A 23,411-nucleotide genomic window follows, 5' to 3' on the forward strand; every position below is an offset into this window, starting at 1 on the left:
TTAAAGTCTTTAAGCCAAAACATAATGACCTGCTGAGCCTTATGACACGGACCTGGCTTAGTACTTCAGCCCAAGTTTTCAACTTTACTAGTCTTCCATTCTGCATTTCAGTTAGTCAACGTTCATGTTTCTCCAGTAGTACCTTTGCTTCGAAGCATCCTTTCCTTTGTCTACTTAGCTAATTCTTCCTCTTACAAAGTGTTGATGTAATACTATGTCCAGGGACAATGTCAAGGCCAACATGTGTTACGACCACAGGTGGTGTTTTAAGTGGTCTCCTCTGTGGTCCTCTGCACTGTACTTACATATGTATAGTATTTGCACTTTATCACAAATGAATGTACTTTATCACATATGCATCCCTCACCAGATAATAAAGAGTGATATAATGAAATGAAAACTCTCAAAAAAATTTTTTGGTACATAAATGGTTGTAAAGCCTGATTTTATTTTTGGTATTACTGTTACCATTTGCATAATGTGCGACCTTTTCATAGTATGATATAGATTATATTTTGCCAAAAAATAATACAATTTCAATTATAATGGCTTGGCCCATTATAAATTATAATGGCTTGACACTATCATCTGGGAAGTAATTGGGCTATAACCAAACTTGCAGCTAAACTTACCTGAATTAGTCCCAGATAGAGCTTCCTTCTATAGAATTCATATAGTGATAAACCAAGTTGTACGAATATTAAATAAAGTATTTTAATGAAATAATTTTTATATTTTATAATCTACTTTGTAAGTTAGGTTTTATATAAACAGGTGAAATCATTTCCTTAAAATCCAAAAATGGAAAAATAAAGCGCATGTTACTTTGAAGAGTGAAAAAAGTTAACACTATTAGCTAACAATTAATCTCATTTAACTACCAATTGTCACAGTCACCAGTTTTGTTTTTTTTTTAATTGCTGCAGATATGTTATGGAATCTAATTCCTTTATATTAATTTGATTCAAACATTGTTTACTTTTGTTGAGAGAGCAGTTCTGCCATGGTTCCTGAGTGTCCTTGTTTATCTTCACGGCATTTTTTCAAACAGCAAGGACTAACTATCTCCTGATAATAAGCAGTTTCAGAAGCTAGTCACATGCTTAAGTAGGTCAGGGAAACCACATGTGACTACTAGGCACTTCCTTTCTCCCGAGGGACCAGGGCTGGTATATTTGCTGCTTGCTACAAAAAGGGCTGAGCCCTTGAATTTAGCCTTCTCTGAAGTGGCACTACCCACCTTGTGTGGCGTCTCCATCTGGGCTCCTCTTGGTCTCCCTTTGGGACTCTGGCTCAGAGAAACCTGCATTAGCACACTGACGCTCCCGCTGTTTGTTGTGTTGTGGGTAATAAACTATTTTGCTGGATCCCTTGAGTTTTAGCACTGTTGAGTTGTGGTAGCCGATCTGTTTACTTTTAGTCCTCACTACTCCGTGCTGTCTTCTCAGGTTGGTGTTCTTCCTTGGCAGATTTCCGCTCTTGCGGGTTAATTGTTTTTCATATGTAAAGATAGCCATAGTCTCAAAATATGCTAAGGAAACCACTGTATACAATATAAAATGAAAGAACTACAATACTCAAAACTTTGGTTGCAGTTGCTAATTTGCAGAGCCTTTTAAAATTGGATTTATGACATGTGGGCTGAGGTATTCAAAGGTGTCCTTTTTTAAAACAATTTTTGATTCTTCATAAGTTGAAGTCGTACTTCATTACATCCTTAAATATCTATTCAATATAGTCATCGATATGATTACTCTGTTTTTTATTCATTGGAGTCGACATAATCACTCTAATGTACCCACGCAAGTTGAAACTCAATCAAATACACTTATGTGTTTTTCTTAAAATAAATTTAGTTTCTTTAGATATCACTTAATTCTATAATAGACATTATTTCCACTGTTCTTCTTTATCCTGTGTTTCTGCTTCTTCTATGCCTGTAAAGCAGCACATCTGTAGGTGTACCACTCAAAGGTATTTTACAATTAAATAAGATTTTTACTGCGGGACTTCTTAAAGCCTTTTGGTTAGTAAATTCATGGTACATTTTTAAGTGGGAAACAGTGTACTCTTGGTTTACCACGTAACACATTCTCCCCACGTCCGGCAGAAAAAAAGGTGGTGACATTCTGCAAAGAATTGTTCCAAAAGAACAGTGTGACACGGCTCTTTGATGACTCATATTGAAAATGTATTGTTGCAAGTTATTTAAGTTTTAGAGCTCTGTAACTGTGCATTGGCGGAGAGTAAATTTCTTAGGCCGTGCAAATTTAACAATTTTTTGATACTTTAACCATAATTTTTTGAAACGATCAAATGAAAGATTGTTGAAATACTCTGTAGACCTCAACATGATCACCGATTTCCTTTATTATTAAATCTAAAACAGGCTTTTACATAAAATAAGCCTAAATTAATTATTGTTATTATTAATTTTAATGTTCATTATTAATAAAAATATTATACAAATGTTCTATTAAAAGTATCATCTATATTTGTAGTTGGGTAACAATTTGGGAGCTTTAGCAAATGAACAAATTATAATAAAAACCTAGATTCAAGCTGGATCTCTGATGAGAAAATTGAAACTATAAACACCACACACCATGCCACCTTTAAGAAAAACAATGCACATGTGTGGATTAACTATAGATAATTATGATATTAGAAAAGGAAAACTATATTTGTGGGAACTGTACAGTTAACAAAATTCTTATGTGACCTGTCAATTATAAGCATGTGTTGTCAATTATAACACTAAGCAAATAGCAGGATAGACGATATCCAGGCTGTAGCCATGATTCTAAAAAAGGACATGAATTGTTCATACATATTATTACATTGAGATTTGTTCAGTTTATTGCCCGAATGCTTTTCTGCATCTTAACTTCTATTTTAGTGTCTGTATAAGCCAATAAAATAAGAAATCGTTCAGGAGACTTTAATTTGAGTAATGAAGCAATTCAGCAGATCTGGAGCCCAAACTAAATAGTTTTAAAACATGTCCTGTTATGACCTATAGACATTTTTTGTTAGCTTCTTCATCGTGAATAGCTGGGGGCATAGATGGCATTTGGGGTATGTCAGGGAATTTGTGCTTTCAAGAGCCGACCAAGATGCCCTCTCTACCTCGTAGCCACTGTTGCTTATATTTGTCCTACTCATACTATTTGTGATCTCCAGCATTGGCGAAGGTGTTCCTGAGGGCCTCAAGATTGGCAAATTAAAAGAGCATTTTAAAGTGATTAATATTTAAAATATTTTAAATGAGCATATTTAGAAATGAGCGTGATGAAAACCTCCGTGGCACTGGTTTCGGGAACACAAAACTAAAACCCAATTTAAAGACCAGCTTCCTTCCTTCGGGTGTTATTATATATAATTATATGCTGTAAGGGATCTGATTTATTCTTTTGTAAAACTATATCAGTGTAGAAAGTGACTTGCTCTGATTTTCCTATAAGGATAAAGTATTAGAAGCATACTAATTTTAAATTAAGCCACATAACAAGATCTATATCTGAAAAATGGGATTCATAGTTTTTGGGAAAAATTACAAAGAGGGTTTTAATGAGAAAATGTTACTTATTCTAAACAGAGCTATGTTAGTAAAATGCTTAAATCATGTAATTTATAACACTCTGATAATATTAAAATGTGATGAATGAGAGAAACTTAATAATTTGGGGGATATTTAGAGGTTTTCTAATTAGATAAAACAAGCAATTGAATTCACTTATAAGGGCATCTTAAGAAGGATAGATAAATTATTTTTGTAGATTTCATTGTACCATACAAATTTGATTTTGCCAATTTTATTTTCCAATTAAGTTCAGAAATGGCAAGAATGTGTTGCTGCTTATAAATGTCATTTATTCATTTTTTTCCTTCATGTGGCAATAAATTATTAAGCATCAACTGTTTCTGCTGTCCTATGTTCAAGGCACTGGGTATATAAAAGATGATAAAAAACAGCCCCTCTGTCAAGTATTTTGGGTAAGAAAAAATTCAATTAGCTTCACTGTTAATTGCATGCTTTCTTTGCTGGAGAACTTGAAGTTTTGTGCCAGTAGCAATTATCTGTGTACAAAGTTGGACTGTAGAGTGTTCTGATCTCTTTGTGGATGTTTGTGATTATGTTTGGAGGAGTATTCTACGTATTGTTAGATAAAATAAATGTGTAAACATAAATTCAGTCAAGCTTAAAGCAGGACTAAATCACTATAATCGGGCGAAGCAGTTTATTCCTAGTGATGAATTATAATATATTAAACATGATGATCTTCTATTATTTCCTTAAGCCGTCTAAAATAGATACTCATGAACATCTAGATAATTTGGAGAAAAGTTTGACAACATATGTTACTTCAAAACAGTAGTACTTTATGGGTTACCTAGCAGTATGTTTCATTCGCTCTAAGTTTTCTGACAGTGGGTTTTTTTCTCTACTCTTCTCTACAAACGATTTAAAGTTTAGCTCCTGACTGCATTTTACTGTAAAGCCCAGCACGCTAATGTACTGGATTGTTCACGTGTGGTCTTCTCCTCTGACATCCCATCTTGAGCTGTTCTAAGATTTCCACTTGCTCTGTATAGAAGAGCAAATGGGGTGAAGCAAAGGAAATGTTAGCAAAATGAGAGAAAAAAAAGTTTCTTGACGCTACAGCACTAAAGGGTCAGTTCTATTTATAAAAGAGGATTAGTATTAGCTCACTGAACATTTACAATTCAGATGACAAGAAGGTACTTTTAAGAGCTGATTTACTATTCTCGGGCTGGTGCTCAAGCCAAGTGAGCTATAGTAACTTCACCAGCTGAGCCAGTAAAAGTACTTAATATACTCATCTAAGATCTCCACAAGAGTGGCTTTTTGGCTGCAACCACGGGGCCTGCAGCTGTCAGCTTTCTCCACTGTCACCGGCAGATATCACTGCAGTCAATTAGAATTACTACAGAGGATTTCAGACACAGACACATGCATCTTTTCGTTCTTGCATGGGCAGCTGCCCAAAGGTCACTAATCCGTGACTGGAGGGAGGAAGTTTTGGCAGCGATGCGACTCCAGCATTGACTGAACAGCTATAATCATCTGTCCAAATGTCTTAGTGAGGACATCAGACCGATCTCTCAACACAGAAAACTGACTTTCCTTTTCAAAGCCATGTGACATATCTTGGTATATTTAAACAGGTTCATTCGAGTCACAAGGGCGACTTTCCAGTCATTTGAAAATAGTCATAAGAAAAACGAGGAAAGAAAATGAATATGATAAATGTTATTTACACTGAAACTATTTCCTAAAATAATAATAACAATAAACTTGATGGTAAGTTTCTGCTTTTCCAAGTGTCCTCCAATAATGAAAACTTTTGGAAATGACCATTTAACATAAATATTAATAACTGTATAATCCCATTTCAATTTAAAGATTTTGGCAGGTGTGCAATCTATTAATTTTGGTTAATTAATTCACGTATTTAAAATTATCTAATTATTTATTAGAATATTGTCAGATGTACATAGAAAGCAGGGGAAGGTTTCGGAAAGCAATATGAAATTAATGTTAAGTGATACGAATTAATGAAATTAATTACACAGTTTACTCTGAGCCAATCATCTACTTATTATTATGAGATGCCATATTGTTTTTCAACAGCCTTTTGGACAGTTTTATTCTAAGTTATATATCTATATTTACATCATGGCACAAAAAGAAAACCACATCCACAAAATTTATAAAGTAAATTATTAGGTTGTGGGAAGCATGATTTTACACATATATTTATATAATATTAAGGGAAATGGAGTCAGCACTAATCTTAAACTTTGCGTCAAATAATTATCTTACTTGCATTTGTGGAAATAATTTTCACATTATTCACACATAACTAATTTTAGGTAAAAAAAAGGACAAAATTTAGCATTTACTTTAATTCTCTTTGTATGTTATTTGAAACTCATTAGTTCATATTGGGTTATATTTTGTATATGCTTTGTATGTGTATTTCAGATTTTATATGGCTTCACATCCCAAATGGTCACTAGATGGGATGGTGACTCCAACCATTATGTTTGTCTTCACTAAGTCAACACTCGAAGCATTCAGTGAGGGGGTTCTCCTCACACATCTCCTTTTTTTTTTATCGGAAAGAAAATTATTCTCTTTTCGGTTCCATCCCTTTCTATACAACTCCAGGTGGAAAAGATGCTGAGAAGGGATCTCCTGGTCAGGACGAAAGAGAAGACAACATTTTTGCTGGTTTAGGGACAAACGATGGCTGCTACACTCATCATAAAAAGAAAGGACATCTTCCTGAATCCTTATACAAATAATGATAAAGTAAGAGCCACTCTTTCGCATTACGTGTGTGCTGGTGATCCTGGAAACCAGAGATGCAGGAACGTCAGCTTTCAAACTTTTGCACCTAGTGAACGATTTAGAAATCACAGGAAAACAATGTCTCCTTGATGTAGAAATGTAGTATTACATTTAATTATCTTGATGACCAAACTACACCAGTTTGACACCTACTTAGAAAATGTGGGTCATCATTTTGAATAATTGATATTTGTGCAGTAAAATTTTAATCAATAATAAATGGAGTTGACATGGCTTGCTTTTCATTTGTATAACATTTAGTTTTGTGTAATTCTTAGAAAAAATAACAAATCTATGAATTATGAATAATTATGGAACTTGGTTAAAAATAAGAATATGCATTTTAAAAGTGGCAGATTAAGTCTGGCACTGATTTATGGCTAACTAGGCAAAAATATTATACTTTAAGAAGGGGAAAAGTATTGTCCACTCAGATGCTTTTTCCCCTCTAAGATTAGGGAAAATAGAATTAGAGCTGGTATTTAGCGCCAAGACAAATCCATAATATTTTCTTTCTATTGTGAGTTTTCCTATTTGACACACTGAGATAGTAAAAAAAGGACTTGTTTGAAGAAAGATTGGAAATAAATCCTAGAGCTTTAAAAAAGGACAGGTTATTTGAAAGATTTGCATTGAACTCTCGCCAAATTCATAGCTCTGTATAAATAAGAGTTCAATGAGCGAAAGATTTTGAAAAAAGTTACCATTCTGCTCTAATTTGTATCTAATAAATGCAAAAGCATTTTAGAAGAGTAAGAGCTCTTCAATAAGTATCACTCTCAAAATATAGTGCATGCTTTTATATTGAACTTAATCTCGAATATCTATACGAACTTCCCATAATCTGAATTTTTAAGGCAAGCATTTTTCTGGTACAATCATACATTTCAATATTTATTTTAAAGTTTGATTGTTTTCGGGAAGATTCTTGTCATCCAGCTGCTGATTTATTCACTGAATAAGGTGTTTGAAGAAGCATCTGGCAAAATATCATGTGCAAATAGGCCCATAACACATGCATTTGTGAGTGATGGTGTTGATGATGGCACATTATAACCAATCTACTCTAGAGTCCTTTTTTCTTTCCCCCTTGGAAAATACTGTCTATAATAAATCATCAAAAGCATCATATTCATTAGTATAAGTGAGATAACACATAATTCACAATATAGCAGTCAGATAGCATAGAATTTAAAGTTTATAAAAAAAATTAATTTGAATAATAAATTTCGCTGACTAATAAAGAATTTTAAAAATCACTTGATTATCTCAATGCCATGTAGATATATATTGCTTAATCTATGAAGATAGAAATAAAAATAAAGTGTTCCAGGAAATAGTTCCTGTAAGTTTTATTAGGGTACTAGGAACCTATTGAGATTAATTTCATTATTATTTTCTTTTTATATTAGTTTTTAATTTTTTTAACCTCAAAGAACACACAAAATAATTACCTAGGTATTTTTTAAAAGCTTTGCTCTTTTATCATTTAAAAAAATATTTGAGCACCGACTATATGTTGGAATTATTATAGCTACTGGAGATACCCAATTCACACTTATTTCTCCTGATGGCTTATCCAAAGAAATTCTGTCTTTTATAGTATATTGACTTGGTCAGTCACCTTTTATAATTCTCAAAACACGATCTTGCATCACTGTGTGTTCCTTATATGATCTATGATACAGAAACTGGACTGGAACCCCCAAACAAGTATAGTTTCTAGCAAAGGCCTTTTCAAATAAACACTGTTAACAACTTGTCAATCAAAATATATTATGCATGACTTACAAATTTTCTCTTTTTGCAGAACTCCATCAGTTAACATTACCTGCAATAGCAAAATTTTTTCTAAGTATAGGATGACCATGGGATTTGTTGTCATTACTGGGACAGTTTTGAAAGTGAGCGGGGGTAGGGGAAATACATTAGGCAGCCTTTGTAAACTGTATTGTGGGCAAACCTGAACCCAGAATCACCCCTCTCTGTGTAAATAATAAAACAGAAGCCCAAATTGTTTAAGTGCCAGGTCAAATGAGATAAAATAAATAAATAAAATTAACATTTATTTTCTCTGAATTTCCAACTAACTAAATTTTAATTACCTCTGTTCCCTTTCAAAGCTACCATTTTTTGAAATAAAACTTATAAATTGTGAATTAGTTTCTGTATTAAAACTTTGTTGTTTAGTAATACAGGTAAATAAGTTAAAAATGCAAATGATTAGAGAAGTTATAAAAATACTTCGTACATCTGTTATGTTTTCAGAAGTATTACAAACTACAGATTTTCAGAGTTAAAAATGATGATTATAACAGTTTTACTTCTAAATAGAAATACTATAACAAACTACTTTCATTCTATAGGATTTGCTTTTGAAACTTAAAAATGTTATAAAATTAAGAATTATTAAAAAGTATACCATATATAACTCTTAAATATTTTTTCAGCTTAACTCAAATTTTGCATTATAGGATTTAATTATGGCATTAATTTGTCACAATTAATTGACATAGCAGAGCAGTATACTTTTTTTCCAGTAGGTTGCATGTAATTTACTGCTGGTCAAAATACTAGAAAGATATTCTAATGAAGCTTTTATTCTAAAAATGATATAATATAAAATATCTATAGTAACATTTCATCCAAATTAGTAAAGAATTATTGAGGCACATCATTCTGGAGAAAAATACCTACTTCGTTTTTGATTGCCACTTGGTCACTGCTATGAACAATGTATAGCTCAAAGTCTACCAAATAATATATAGAAAAGATAATAAAATGCTAGATTATGCTGTTGATGATATTAATATTATAATCTAACTTTTCAAGATTGATATACTGATATTCTAATATTTTAAAAATTATGCACTTAGAAGATTTTAATAGATGTTATTAACAGATAAAAAGTAAACAGAAACACAATTTACCTTTAAGGTTTAAAAAATAGTATTAGATATACTAATGTTTCTTAAGGACAGCAACAACCAATACTTTACCATCATGCTGAAACTATGAATTAATTAATTCATGAGCTATTAGTTTATTTTAATACAAAGTCTTCACATGGATCATCAAAATACCACAATAATGTAAAATATAGAAAACATTCAGGATATTCTTAAATTGTTCCTTCAATTAAAAGTAAACCTGCATGTAAAGGTCAATAAATTAGAAGAAAAATCATTTAGTGACTATAATTCCCAAATTTTCATAAAGAGATAAATTTTGCTAGGTACTATTGTAGCATCTAGGGTTCATATTCTATTATCAATTACAATTCATAAGTGAAAACTTCTATGAAGAAAACTTCTATGAAGAGTAAGATTTTAAGGAGTGATAAATATTAGTGAGAATATTGGAAGGGGAGGTAATTCATGAAGAACTGATTACAATGAGGAACAAAAGTGTGTCATGAAAGCATATAGAATAAAATAATTTCTGGCAGAGGAAACTAAGTGTTAATGCCATGAGAATAGAACAAAGTTACTGCTTTCTAAAGAAACAGAAAGGCCAGAGGGAGATTACCCAGTGTCTACCTGTCAGAAGGAATGGGTTATCTGATGACCTTGACTCATCATTTCAAATCCTGGGCTTCTGTTTCCTTAACTGCACAGTAGAGACATAATTCTGCCTTAACTACCTCATGGTTGTGAAGTGGTAGAGTTTTTCAAAGCATATGGAAAATTATAAATGTTTACAAAAATATAAGTTATCATTTTCAAACTATTTTATTGCATGATATAATCCCTGTGGCTGGGAGATGTCACACTAAACAGAGATGTTCACTTGGTGAGGTGGGTAGGAGTTCAAATGACTTAACATATTCCATAGTTAAAAGAAATTTTAAGTGTTTAGCCATTTCTACTCCTCTCGACTGTCTTTTCTCAATCTCAGCTTACTAATCAATAATGAACAAGGGGGTAATAAAGCCTAATTTATAGGTTTTTGCTAAAAATTAGTTAAGGAACTATATATAATTTAGCAGTGTGCCTAGGATATATATTACCAAATCATCAGTAGATTTAATAGCTATATTTGTATATTTATGATAAGTATGATCATGAGATCTACCAAAATCTAATATCGGTTCTAATATGATTTCATTTGTAAAGTTCTTAATCACTGATATAGAACATATAATTATGCTATAAAGCAATCATAGATAACAGAAAAATTAAACACACCAACTATATTTGGAAATCAGCAATTTCATTAAATGATGAAAGTTTTGCAGTAGTTTAGGCACTGAACTCACATTTTTTAAGAAAGTTATTTTTGATTAACTAAAATAATTAAATACACACGCCATTAGCTTTTAATTAAAAAAAGACAATCATGTTATTTCATAGACCTCTTGGATCATAATAAGCCTGTAGTTTTATTTGTCCAATAATACTCCCTAAAATAAAAGATTTTTACAGTTAGAAGCTTAGTATGTGTTCTGCAAAAGGTATGAAAATCACATTTGATGAATATGAGCTTTAGCACCTAATCTGTATTAAGTTTTGTGAATATAATGATGAAACAGAATGTTTTCCACCATTAACAGAACTCTAATCTGTGGGGAATTGCCACAGATATGTAGTTATAAAATAAAATAGTAAATTAAGTGAAAGTAAAGTGTACAGATTTCAGGCTGTGGTGTGAGTCTAATAAAGGCAGGCATTCTAAATGAAGGAACTATAAGTAAAGACTTCAGAATCTAGGATCCAGCCTGTCAAAACCAGGAGGATTTAAGTGTTGTAGACATGGCAGAGTATAAAGAAAAACATTACCAAGAGACATGAGGAATTGTTTGGAGATGATGCATGTGTTCACTTTCTTGATTATGGTGATGATTTCATATGATTATATATATATAATCATAAACTGTATATAATTAACATGTATTGTATGGTAAGTTTTAAGATATATATATATCTTAAATATATATATCTTAAATATATATATATTTAAGATATATATATTTAAGATATATATATATCTTAAAACTTACCATACAATACATGTTAATTATATACAGTTTATGATATATCAATTATATCTCAATAAAGTTATAAAATACTTAAAATTGTCTAACAATGGATGGGAAGCGAGAATGTGGGTAAGTAGTAGGGGGCCAATCTGTAATATTTATTTTTTATTCTATAGAAAGTTGATTTTTTAAAAATATTAAAACATCATCTCTAAAATTTATACCGAGCCAAGCTTACTTTGCAAGAGAACTCACTAAAACTTTTGAAGAGCAGTTAATCCTCATAATCTTTTCACATCTCTAAAACATGCAAAAGCACAACATTTAAAATTTATCTTTTTAACTTTCAATTTTGAAATAATTTTATATTTATAAAAGAGAACCAAAGATAGTATAGAGGATGTTGGTATACTTTTCATTGTTTCTCCCAGTATTAACATTTGATATAACCATTGCACATTTGTCAAAACTAGATTAGCATGGGTATATTATTGTTAATTAAACTATAGACTTTATCTGGATTTCCAGTTTTTTCATTATTTTTTTTTCCATTCCATGATTTAATCCAAGGTCCTACATTATGTTCCATTTTCATGATTCTTTACACACCTTCGGTCTGTGATGCTTTGTCAGTCTTTCCTCATCTTTTATGATTTGGAAACTGAAGAATGCTATTCATGAATGTTTCACAATTTTCCTTATTTTTAAGTTTCTCATTCCACTGAGATTGTGAAGTTTGGGAAAGAATGTTACGGAGGTGAATTGTCTTTTTCATCGTATCTTATCAAGAGAAACATGATCTACTTGATCACCTAGGGGAGGTGATATCTGACAGGTTTCAACACTGTAAATCCCTCTCCATTTATAATTCATAATTATTATAAGGGGCTATATTGAAACTTAGCAAATACTAATGTGGTTTTGCCTGAAATTTTGAGCCATAATTTTAACATTCATCAGTGGATCTTGCAATTATGACTGTAGTATTCTTATGATGATTTTCTATTTCATCATTTATATCAAATTTTTAAAATCTCACCCAATTATTGATTCAATCAACTATTTATATCAGTAAAGAGTCAAGGATATTTCTTTTATCCATCAGTCTAAAACCAACACTGTCAATATTTATATTTTTCATCAGACTGTTTGAGCTTTCCCTTTGGGAGTGCTTTCAGATTGACTCTTTCATGCCCCTTTTCAGTTGGTCTCACCTTTTTGTTTTTTCCTCATCGTTGTCATTGTTAGCATTTCTTTATCTTCTCCCAGAAGTCGTTCCAGACTCATCGTGTACCTTTCCAGCCTTGGAATCAATTGTCAACTACGTTTCCAAGGATCTTTTGTTCTTGCTGTTGGAGAGTGGTACCTAGGAACTATGATCTTGGGGCTAGGTATACTCATCATTACTGAAGTGTTATCACTTCTGGGCCTACTCAGTGGGTAGAGCTGGGAAATATAACATGTGTACTAACACATGTATATATATGCTTCCATATTAATTTCTATAAAACCTGTCGTGTATCTATAATGTACATATACATATCACATACATATGAAAAATATATAATAAATACATACACACATGCCCAAAACGAACCAAAAAAATGAGTTCATACTAATATATCTGACAACGGTCCAGCACCAGAGGCACAGTTCTGCCATTCTCCCTTGCCTCTTTGAAATTTCTTTCTCCAACAGTATGAAAATGTGCTCTTATTAACTACAATGTATTTATTTGTTCATCTATAGTTAGCATGCATGTAGTTTCAGAATCACTAACTCATATCCCTATGTGAAAGAAATTTACTAACTAGACTGCAGTATTTTTGTATGTTTCTCTCTTTATTTTTGCAATTTTCAGTCAAAACACTGTTTTCCAAAGTATGCACACTTCAGCTCCTTGACTCACTCCCTTCAATGTGGTTACATCATTTATTTATAATGTAATTAAATTCATTTTTATACAGTCTGCATTTCATTCTGGAACCCCCGACATCATGTTTTTGCTTTTATTTTTAAATGTTCATGTAGGAAGATTCACTCTGTGGGTACAGTTCTGTGGGTTTTGACAAATGCATAGTCAAATGTCTACCACACAGTACTATACAGAACAATTCTATCATCCCCAAATTTTTCTACCTGCTGCCTCTGCGTAGAAAATCCCTCTACCTCTTTCTCTCGGCCACCATTGATCTATTTTCTATTCCTATTGTTTTGTTTATTCCAGAATGTACTATAAATAAAATAATATAATTTGTAGCCTTTGGGAGCTGGCTTTTTTCACTTAGCGAAATGCATCTAAGATTTATTCATATTGTTGCAGGAATCCATAGTTTATTCTTTTTTATTGCTGAGTAGTATTCAATTACATGGATGTTATCCATTCATCTGTTGAAGGAAATTTGGGTTGTCTCCAGGTTTTTGTGATTTTAAATAAAACTGGTATAAACTCTTGTGTACAGATTTTTTGTCAATATAAGTTTCCAATTCACATGGGAAACTACTAACCATAGGATTGTGAAATCATAGGATAAGTATTTGATTCATTATTTGCTGGTTCTTTTTCACTTTCAAACTCTTTTTAATTGGAATAAAATTTACATAAAATAATACATTTCATGAAGTTCAATAAGTTCGAAAATTTGGTTCTTCATATAACTAATACACAATCAAGATTTAGATTATTTTGATCCTTCCAGAAAGTTCCTCTTATTCTCCAGTACAACATTCCCCATTACACATAGACAACTATTCTAATTTTTATCTCTATAGATTAGTTAATAGATCTATAATATCATCAAACAAATAAAAATATACAGTATGTACTCTTTTGTGTTTGACTTCTTTTATTCAAAATCATGTTTTGATGCTAATTTATTTGTTTTATGAATTAATAAAACATTCCTTTTTATCGATTATTTTTTATAAAATTATTGCAATTTTTATCAATTTTATTGTTTATGGACATTTTGCTTTTTCCCCATTTCTTTTTATTAGATGAATAAAGATAAAATGAACAGTAATTGTATATATATTTTTATAGATAAACATTTTCACTTCTTTTGAGTTGATTCATGAAAGTGTAATTGCTAAGTCATGGTTAGGTGTATTATCATTTTGTAAGTAATAAATAGTATTTTAAAGTGCTTGAATCATTTTATATACCCACTAGTAGTATATTAGAGTTCCAACTGCTACACTTCCTAATATTGGTGTTGACTCATTTTAATTATTCAAGTGAGTGTGACATCATTTCTCATTGTGATTTTAATTTGCACTTTCCTGATGAGTGAATGCTTTGAATACCTATTTCTTTCTTTTCTTTTCTTTTTTATTATTAGTTTCAACTCTACAGTACGTTGGTTAGACATTTATATAGTTTATGAAATGATCCCCTTGATTACTCTATCACCCATCTGGTATCACATGTAGCCATTACATCGCTGTTGACTATTTATTTTTTTATGGAACAGTCACACTTCTTTTTTGAAGTGTCTGCTCAAGTGTTTGTTCATTTTAAAATCGCAAAGCTTGCCTTTTAACATTTATTAGTGGGAGTTCTTATTTTCTATAAAGTTTTTTTGTTAGAGAATATTTCCTTTACAGTTACTGGTTTTCTTTTTTATTATCTTAATGGGTCATCTTTATGGGCAGGGCATTTTTAATGTTGATCATTTTTTTCTTTTAGATAGGTCCATTTGTATCCTATCTAATACATTTTTACTGAGCCAGGGTTATGAATATATTCTACTAGCTTTTATTCTAGATTTTTAGTTTTAGCTCTTACATTTAAGATCCAGCTTATTGATCTTACACTGTTATCAACTATATTCATTACTACTAAATTTTTGTTAATGTTCATTCCTTACAATGTGGCAATCATGTCATTTGCAAATAAACAGGGTTGCATTTCTTCTTTTCTCAATCTTTATAAATTATCTTTATTGTATTTTTTCATAGACAATCCTCAAGGTACTTGCTAAAGTGACAATAGTACAATTTTTAGAGGCAAAACATTCAATATTTTACTATTAATAATGGGAAGTCCTCTTCTACTTCTAATTTGCTGAGTGGATTTTTTTTCCCAGAATACATATTGAATTTTGCCAGATGACAACTGCTATTTCTTTTCATTTATATAAGTGATGCATTTTTTTCCTTTAGTTTTTTAATATTGGTGATTTATATTGATTGATTTTCAAATGTTAAGTCAACCTTTATTCCTGGATTTAATCCCTATAGTCATGTTATAGTCATTTTTTTAAATGTATTGCTAGATTCAATTTGCTAATATTTCTTCAAAATTTTTGCATCTAAATCCATGAAGGATATTAATCTGTAATTTCTTTTTGTGTGTGTGATGTATTTGTACAGTTTTGACTACAGGACTAAACGAGTTAGGGAGTATTCTCTTCTAGTTAATCAATGAGTTTGTTTAAATATTTGAAAGATGTTACGAGTAACATTATCTGAGCTTTCTTGTAGGGAGATTTTTAATTATGAGTTCATTTTATAAAAAGCTACAGGAATATTCGAATTTCTATTTCTTCTTCTGATAGATTTGGCAAGTTGTGCTTTTCAAATAATTGTTCACATCTTTCAATTTCCCAAACATAGACATAAACTTATTTATAACGTTATTACACATTTAATATTTATGGAATATGTAGCAATGATTCTTATTTTATTTCTGATTTTTTCTTTATCAGTCTTGCTATCATGTCACTATCAATTCTGTTAATCATTGTAAAGAACTGACTTCTGTAATTGATTTTTCTGTTTTATTGATTTTGCTGTTATTTCATTTTGTTTCTTCTAAATAATTTAAGTTCAATTTATACTTATAACTTCTTTAATAGTCTTCTAGCTTCTTTAATTTTCTTTTATAACCTTTTAAGTGAAAATTTGGCTCATAGATTTTAAAACTTTCTTCCTTTACAAGGATTTAAAAATATACATTTCCCTCTATGTACAGATTTAGTTTCATTCCCTACTATTTTACTTTACTCTTATTTAGTTGGAAATATTTTCTATTTTCCCTTGTGATTTATTATTTAACCAATAGGCTATATAGTGATATATTGTTTAAATTCCAAATATTTGGGAGAATAATGAGGTAATGTTTTGCTTTCTAATATTGTTGGGATTATACTAGATACACTATAGGATTTCAACACTTTAAAATTTACGTAGTTTGTTTTATGGCCTGGCATTGCTTATAACAGCGTACTGTCCTATAAATATTAATTAGATTAATTTAGTCGATTGTGTTGTTCAAATCTTTTGCATCACTATATTATTTCTATTTGCCTTATTGATTACTGAGAAATGGATGCTAAATGCTTCACTATGATTGTAGATTAATCCTTTTTTAACGTCAGCGATGTCAACTTTGTTTTGAATTTTGAAGCTCTGTTGTTTAGCACATATTTAGGAATATTTAGTTGACCGTTTTTATCTCTATGAAGTGACCCTCCTTAGCTCTGGTAGTACTTCTTGTCCTAAACTCTCATTTTGCTGATGCTAATTGAGACATATTAACTTTTTGAGTTCAAGTTTGCATGCTATACCTTTTTTCATAATTTTACTTTAATTTTTTAATGTCTTTATATTTAAAATGCATCAATTGGAAACATGTAATTGTATATTTTTCCTTTATTCTGACATTGTCTGTCTTTTCTTTTAATTGGAGTATATATACCAGTTACATATCATTTAACGTAATTTGGGGATTTAAGATATTTGCTCTGTTCTTTATTCCCTTTTTCTTCCTTTTCTGCCATTATTTGAGTTAAACGAATACGTTTGGGTTTTAAGTTGGTTGTTCTACCCTATTGGCTTCTTTTGTGTGTATGTACTATCCATTTTTTTATTTTTTTGCTTCCTTCTCTGGAAGAAGACATTGTCTAGGAACAGAAGTACTAAGCAGTTTGCAATTGTAAATGCAAGATTGATGTATTATGCTGAATTATGGCCCCCAGTGATATCCAAGTTGGAACCACTGGAGACTGTGAATGCCACCCTGTGTGGTAAAACTGTGGGCAAACAATAGGCACAATTGACTTTGCAGATATATTTGTTAAAGATTTTGTGATGAAGAGATTATCCTGAATTATCCCAGTGGGTTCTGGATATCACCACATGTGACTTTATGGAGGGAGCTGAGAGAGATTTGACCACACAGAACAGATAAGACAATGTGGGCATTGAAGTACAATACCATCTTGCTGGCTCAGGAAGCTAGAAAAGGCAAGGACACAAGTCTCCCCGAGAGCCTTATCAGGGAGTACAACCGGCTGACACTTCGATTTCTGCCCAGTAAAACCCATTTCAGACTTCTGACCTATAGAACTATAAGAAAATAAATGTGTGTTGTCTTAAGTCACCAATCCGTGGGAATCTGTTACAGCAGACATAAGAAATAATTGGACAGAGACTCATATTTGAAGTGTGACCAAATTCTATAGAGCGTTACACTTTCTAGGGTTTAAACAGCATCAAGGTACACAATTAAAATAGAATATTGGTTAATCATTTCTTATTCTGAAAAGTCAGCTTACATGTTTGCTGCCAGTGTAAAGACATCAAATATGAAATCATCAGAATTCATCATGTGCATGAGAAATACAAAAGATTCGACATGACTAGGCAGAATGTGTCCATTTTCTTTTATATTTTACTAAAAAGCAAAGTTAACTTTAGAAGACAAAGGTGATTTATTATGTCAAAACAAGTTATCTTTTTTGTTAGATTGACTAGGCCAACAATATTTATAAGGAAAGATATTAGTCTTTGTTATCTACTCTCTAACCAAATTAATCTTAATGTCCTGAACTTGTAGAGTGACAGAACAAGAAAGGTTCTTGGCCAATGTCCTCATTTGAGAGATAAGGAAGTGGGTGTCTAGAAATATTAAATTAATCATTCTGATTCTAAGGTAGTAAAAGCCACGAATTAGAATACATTTCTTTCAAATCCTAAGAGTGATTTTAGAACTTTGCAGCATTTTAATATGTACCTTGGTGTTCTCCATTCAGTTGAAATGTCATATGTCAGTCAGGAAAACAATGGCTACTCTATTGTTTCTGAGAAGGAGGGGCTTGATACAGGCCATTTGGGGCTTACCCAACTGTTGTTGGAGGGTTAGGTGAAAAACGTCTGCGAGGAAGTTCTTAAAAGCAGCTAATTCACAGGCAACCAAGTGGAAGCCGCAGTAGTTTCATCCATCTCATCGGGATATCCTTAGCTGTTGAAGCAGGTCATTATCCTGGCCAGTCCCTAAAGTGGTGGTGACCTCAGCATTCTCATTTCCTTTCTCCACTGCTGACAGCACCAGAACACATGAGTCTTAAAGCTCACCTTCTGTGTAAGATCTACCTGCATCTGCCTCAGAGATTTACTTTCACCTTCTAAATCTGGCACAAGTGTCTCACATTGGATGGTCCCACCCCAGAACTATGTTTAGGGAAATACAGGTCCTGATCTCTCTGTGCAGTAAGCAAAGGACACTAAAGGGGGTGACACTGACACTATGTTGAACACAGATTTTTTTTTCTTTGAATTCTTTCAGGTTTATGAAATTTTCTTTGTGTTAATTGATGTAGATTTAGAATAAAAAAATAGGGAAAAGGGGCTAAATACAAGGTGACATAAGAAGACTAGATTTCCAAGGATAAGCATGTAATAGAGTACACAGATGTTATATTATAAAACTGTACACATGAAATTTATATAATGTTATTAACCAGTTACTCCAATAAATTCAATAATAATAATAAATAGGGAATTTGCCTTTGCAATATATTGACTCTTCTGTTCTGTTAGTTTTGTTGTATTGCTTTTGTTTTTGTTTTGTCTATTACATTAATCTTTAGTTTGCAATGCAAATTTCTTCAAGCCATATCAGCCAGGGATATAATAATGTCATGATAACAGTAACCACAGAGTAAATGCAAGTTAATTCCCAACAGTCCATATTGGATTTCTAGCATGTGCTTCAGTCAGGTGGGGACCACAATTTCTCAGCATGTTAACATTTATCACTTCATCTTTGATTGCTGGTGACCTCATCTTTGATGTCATGTGCTGATATGTTTGGTATGCCTATTGTTGATTTTGTCATAACTGCTTTTCTTTTCTGCACCATTAGTCACTTGGCTGAATTCATGGGCAGGGGAACAAGTATATCATACATATCTAAAGTATAAAAAAGCTTTTCTTTTTCTAAAGGATCTAATGGTATTAGAGCCGTATTTACTCAGTCCCAACGGTCCATCCCCCCAAAATTCTGCAAAAGCCCCTAGGGTGAATGAGAAAATGTACACTGCATTGGACTCAATCATACTTTCATTTCAGAAACTGCTGTTTTTTTTAAATAAAAATTTTTAAAAATTTAGGACAGTTTTGAATTGCAGAATTAATGCAAAGCTAGTTCAGAGATCGCTTATCTATCCCGCTCCCAGATTTCTCATTTATTAACATCTTACATTGGTAAGGTACATTTATCACAGTTAATGAACTGACATTGCTACATTATTATTAACTAGAGTTCAGAATTTATTCGGATTTTCTCTTTTTCCTTAATACGGTTTGTCTGTTCTGAGATCAAATCTGGGATAATACATAATGTTTAGTAGTCATCACACATCCATGGAAACCTATAGGTCGTGTCAGTCATTCAGAATTCCCTTGTTTTACATGACCATGACACTTTTGACCATTACTGGTCAGGAATTTTGTACAATGTTTCCCAGTAAGGACTTGCCTGAGGTTTGTCTACTGATTGAGCCAGGTGAATTCACTTGTGGTACCATTGAGTTATATTACCTTTCTCGTCACATTACATTAAGGCCGCATACTATCGGTATGACTTTATCACTGTTGTTTACCTTGATCACACGCATTGAGATGGTTTTTGCCAGCTTTCTGCACTGTAAAGTCACTCCACCCCTCCTCCTTTGCATACTGTCCTCTTTGGAGGAAAGTCACGATGCACAGTCCACAGTATGGAACGGAGGACGTCATAATTCACTTTCTCGATGGCAGAGTATCTGTGTACGTTATTTGAAATTCTTCTGCACAGGTTATCTGCTAGTTCTGTAGTGGTGAGATTAATATGGATGACCCTTCTCCTTTCCTCGTCTGGAGCCACCAGGAGATCTTTCTTGCATCTTCACCGTGGGAAACTGATGGGGTTCTTGAACATAACTACCATGAATGTATGGGGTCCCCATGAAGTCTGCATCCCCCAGGAGTTTCTCACTTTCACTTAAGCTCACACTCAGCCTCCAATAATTCATCAAAAACACCATTTAATTCCTCCTACCAGCTTCCGGCTCCAGTGGCTTCTGTTTCAAGTAATGAGATCTTTACTAAGATTCCAAGCTGATTTTTTTCTCTAGATCTCAGGGTGGCAATGTGCCCTGTGACTTCAATTCTCTGATGGGTCCAAGGAAAGACGCCGATTTTTAGATTGTTCAGCTTTACCGCCATGCTCATAGGGAATAGGGCGATGTTTTGGGGGCTCTTTACGTATTGGAGTGGAAACTAATTCTGCCATTGTTCTTTTGAGCCACATTTATATATCTCAAATATATTTTAAGAGTGAATGCTTTTGCTACCTGGCATCCTGTCAAGGGATTTTGAGGTGCAAGTTGTGGATGGGTGCTTTTTCCAAGGTGGCTTAGAAAGTCTTCATCCCGGGAAGTGATGTCCAGTCTCAACTTCTTGTTATTCGTAGAGTTCTCTTGACCTTACTACAATGAAGCACCCCCATCCTCACAGCACTGGATTTCTCTGTGTGGCTCTCCCTACATCACGCTGCTCAAAAACAACTAACCAAACAACAGTTCTTAGTAATAACTTTATTTGTAGTAAAAACTTGAAATGGCTTTGAAAACAAAAGCCAATAATCAATCAATAAGATGAAAATTGGAGAGATAGGAGCCATCTTGCTAAACTACCAATGAAATATTTTATGGAGAGTATTTCTTTTTTGCATTGTGGGTTGGGTAACATAAAGTCACCTTCTATCTGACAGTTTAGGAAGAGATTTTCTGCAAACTGGCATAAACATATGATAAAAGCATGCACTTGTAAGATAATTAAGATTGTATCTTATTTGACTGTCTCACATAAAAGATAACTGAAGTGTTTGCTTGCAATAGGTCCCATGTAGAAACAAAGATAGTAAGTCATGCGTATTGTGTTTAAATCAAAATACATTTTAAGTGAAAGATATTCATTTTTTTTTGTTTTTTTTTTTGCTTATTTGTTCAATGTGCATGGAAAATTTTAAATATAGCATTTCATTTCTAGTGTACTTTAGGCCATTTACTTTGCCTCTTAGAATGATTACTTAGAGAATCCTAGTATAGTGTTTTTTTGTTTTTTGTTTGCTTTTTGTTTTTGTTTTTGTTTTTGTTTTTTTGTTTTTTTATGGATGGTTCTTGTAGCTTTATATGGCCCTACTGAAAGCTCCACCTGTGAGGCACGGGAAGACTAGATGGAATTGCCATTAGATCATCTACCATGTGCAAAATGATTTTTATTCTCCATTGCATATATTGCACCTTAGGAGCAGAAGAAAGGTTTACCTGCAATGGATGCAAACACAAACTTTTCTCAGAAGTGTTCATTTGTCACACTGGTTTGTCCACTGCCTACAGATCTACAGATGATATTCTGGGAATCCTGTTCCTCTCTTTCTCTCTCTTTTTTTTTTTCCCTGACATTCCATTACACACTTTGCTACAATACACAGCTTAGTTTTCCACACCTCCACACCCACTAACATTAGTTTCTGAAGTGTGAAACAGGACTTCCTGGTGGCATTTTTCACGTTTTACGTAACTGTTGATAAAGCCACTGCTGACACTGGGAATGTTACCATAAAATCCTGAGACTTTTGAGAGGGGGGAAAAAAGTGTTATCCAATTATTTGCTCAAAATACAGCACTAGCAAGTAACCGAGAAGGCAGGATCAACCTGTCAGCTTTTCAGAATTTATGGCCTACCCGTTTTAGGCAACTTCCTTGTTAAAAGCCTTTATTAAACAATTTAAAAACTAAAAATTATAGAGTTTGCTCATTTAGGAGACAAGAAGAAAATATCTACTCAGCAAAAAAAAAAAAAAAGAGAAGACATGATTTAAATTGGTTGACTTCACAGTCTGAATTCAGGGCACAGTTGTGGAGCTCAGTTTGTGTGGGGTAGTTCTCAAATTATTGTGCTCTGAAATAACTATTTTGCAAGCATATCTGTGACCACTTTAGAGAGCTGCAGTTCTCTGAATAGTTCAAGACATAAATTGCTTCAGGTTGAATTTTTCTGATCGCTGAAGGGAGCTGATGTTTTTTGGCCTGATTTATTCTTCATTTACATCCCTATAGAGTCAGTTGCATACCCTCTATTTCTATTTAAAGTTCTATACAGTTAATTTTAAATCCTCTATTTTGCCATTTAAAATAGTTCATGTCTGATCTTGGTTGTAAAAGCATAATTTTACTCTAAAATAGCTAAATTCAAGGGCGGAGGGGGGCGGAGGGAGAGGAAATCCTTTATATGAAATTATAATTTTGAACAGAGACAAAATTGAGATCACTATTTCAATTTATAAAAATTAAATAAGTGATTGTGATGAAATGCAGATGGTTCATGGGTTGCTGTTATATTTCTTTTTTCTGTCACGTGGAAACATGTAAACTGTGTAAGTGACATGGAATTATAGGACCATTAACCCTGTAGATTCGTATTTGTCCTGGAGTTTTTTAATCCTTTTACTTTTCAGAATTTATGGCATTGATTCTTAATCTTACTTTCTGTTAAACACTCAGTCAAATGCATAACATGCTGGGTTTATATTATAGAAAATTTTACCATGCTACCACTGATGTGAAGTCCTGTGTATGGTTTAACCACAACTCCTTACAGCATTTGCAATACCTTTCCCTAAGTCTTGGACTTACAGACCGACTCTGCACAGCAAATGTTACATAACTGAATGAGATTATATTTACATTGCTGTATCCTGACTGAAGCAAGCACAGGTACCTA

The sequence above is a fragment of the Pteropus vampyrus genome, unplaced genomic scaffold (genome assembly GCF_000151845.1).
Source record: "Pteropus vampyrus isolate Shadow unplaced genomic scaffold, Pvam_2.0 Scaffold73, whole genome shotgun sequence".
In the NCBI taxonomy this organism is placed as follows: domain Eukaryota; kingdom Metazoa; phylum Chordata; class Mammalia; order Chiroptera; family Pteropodidae; genus Pteropus; species Pteropus vampyrus.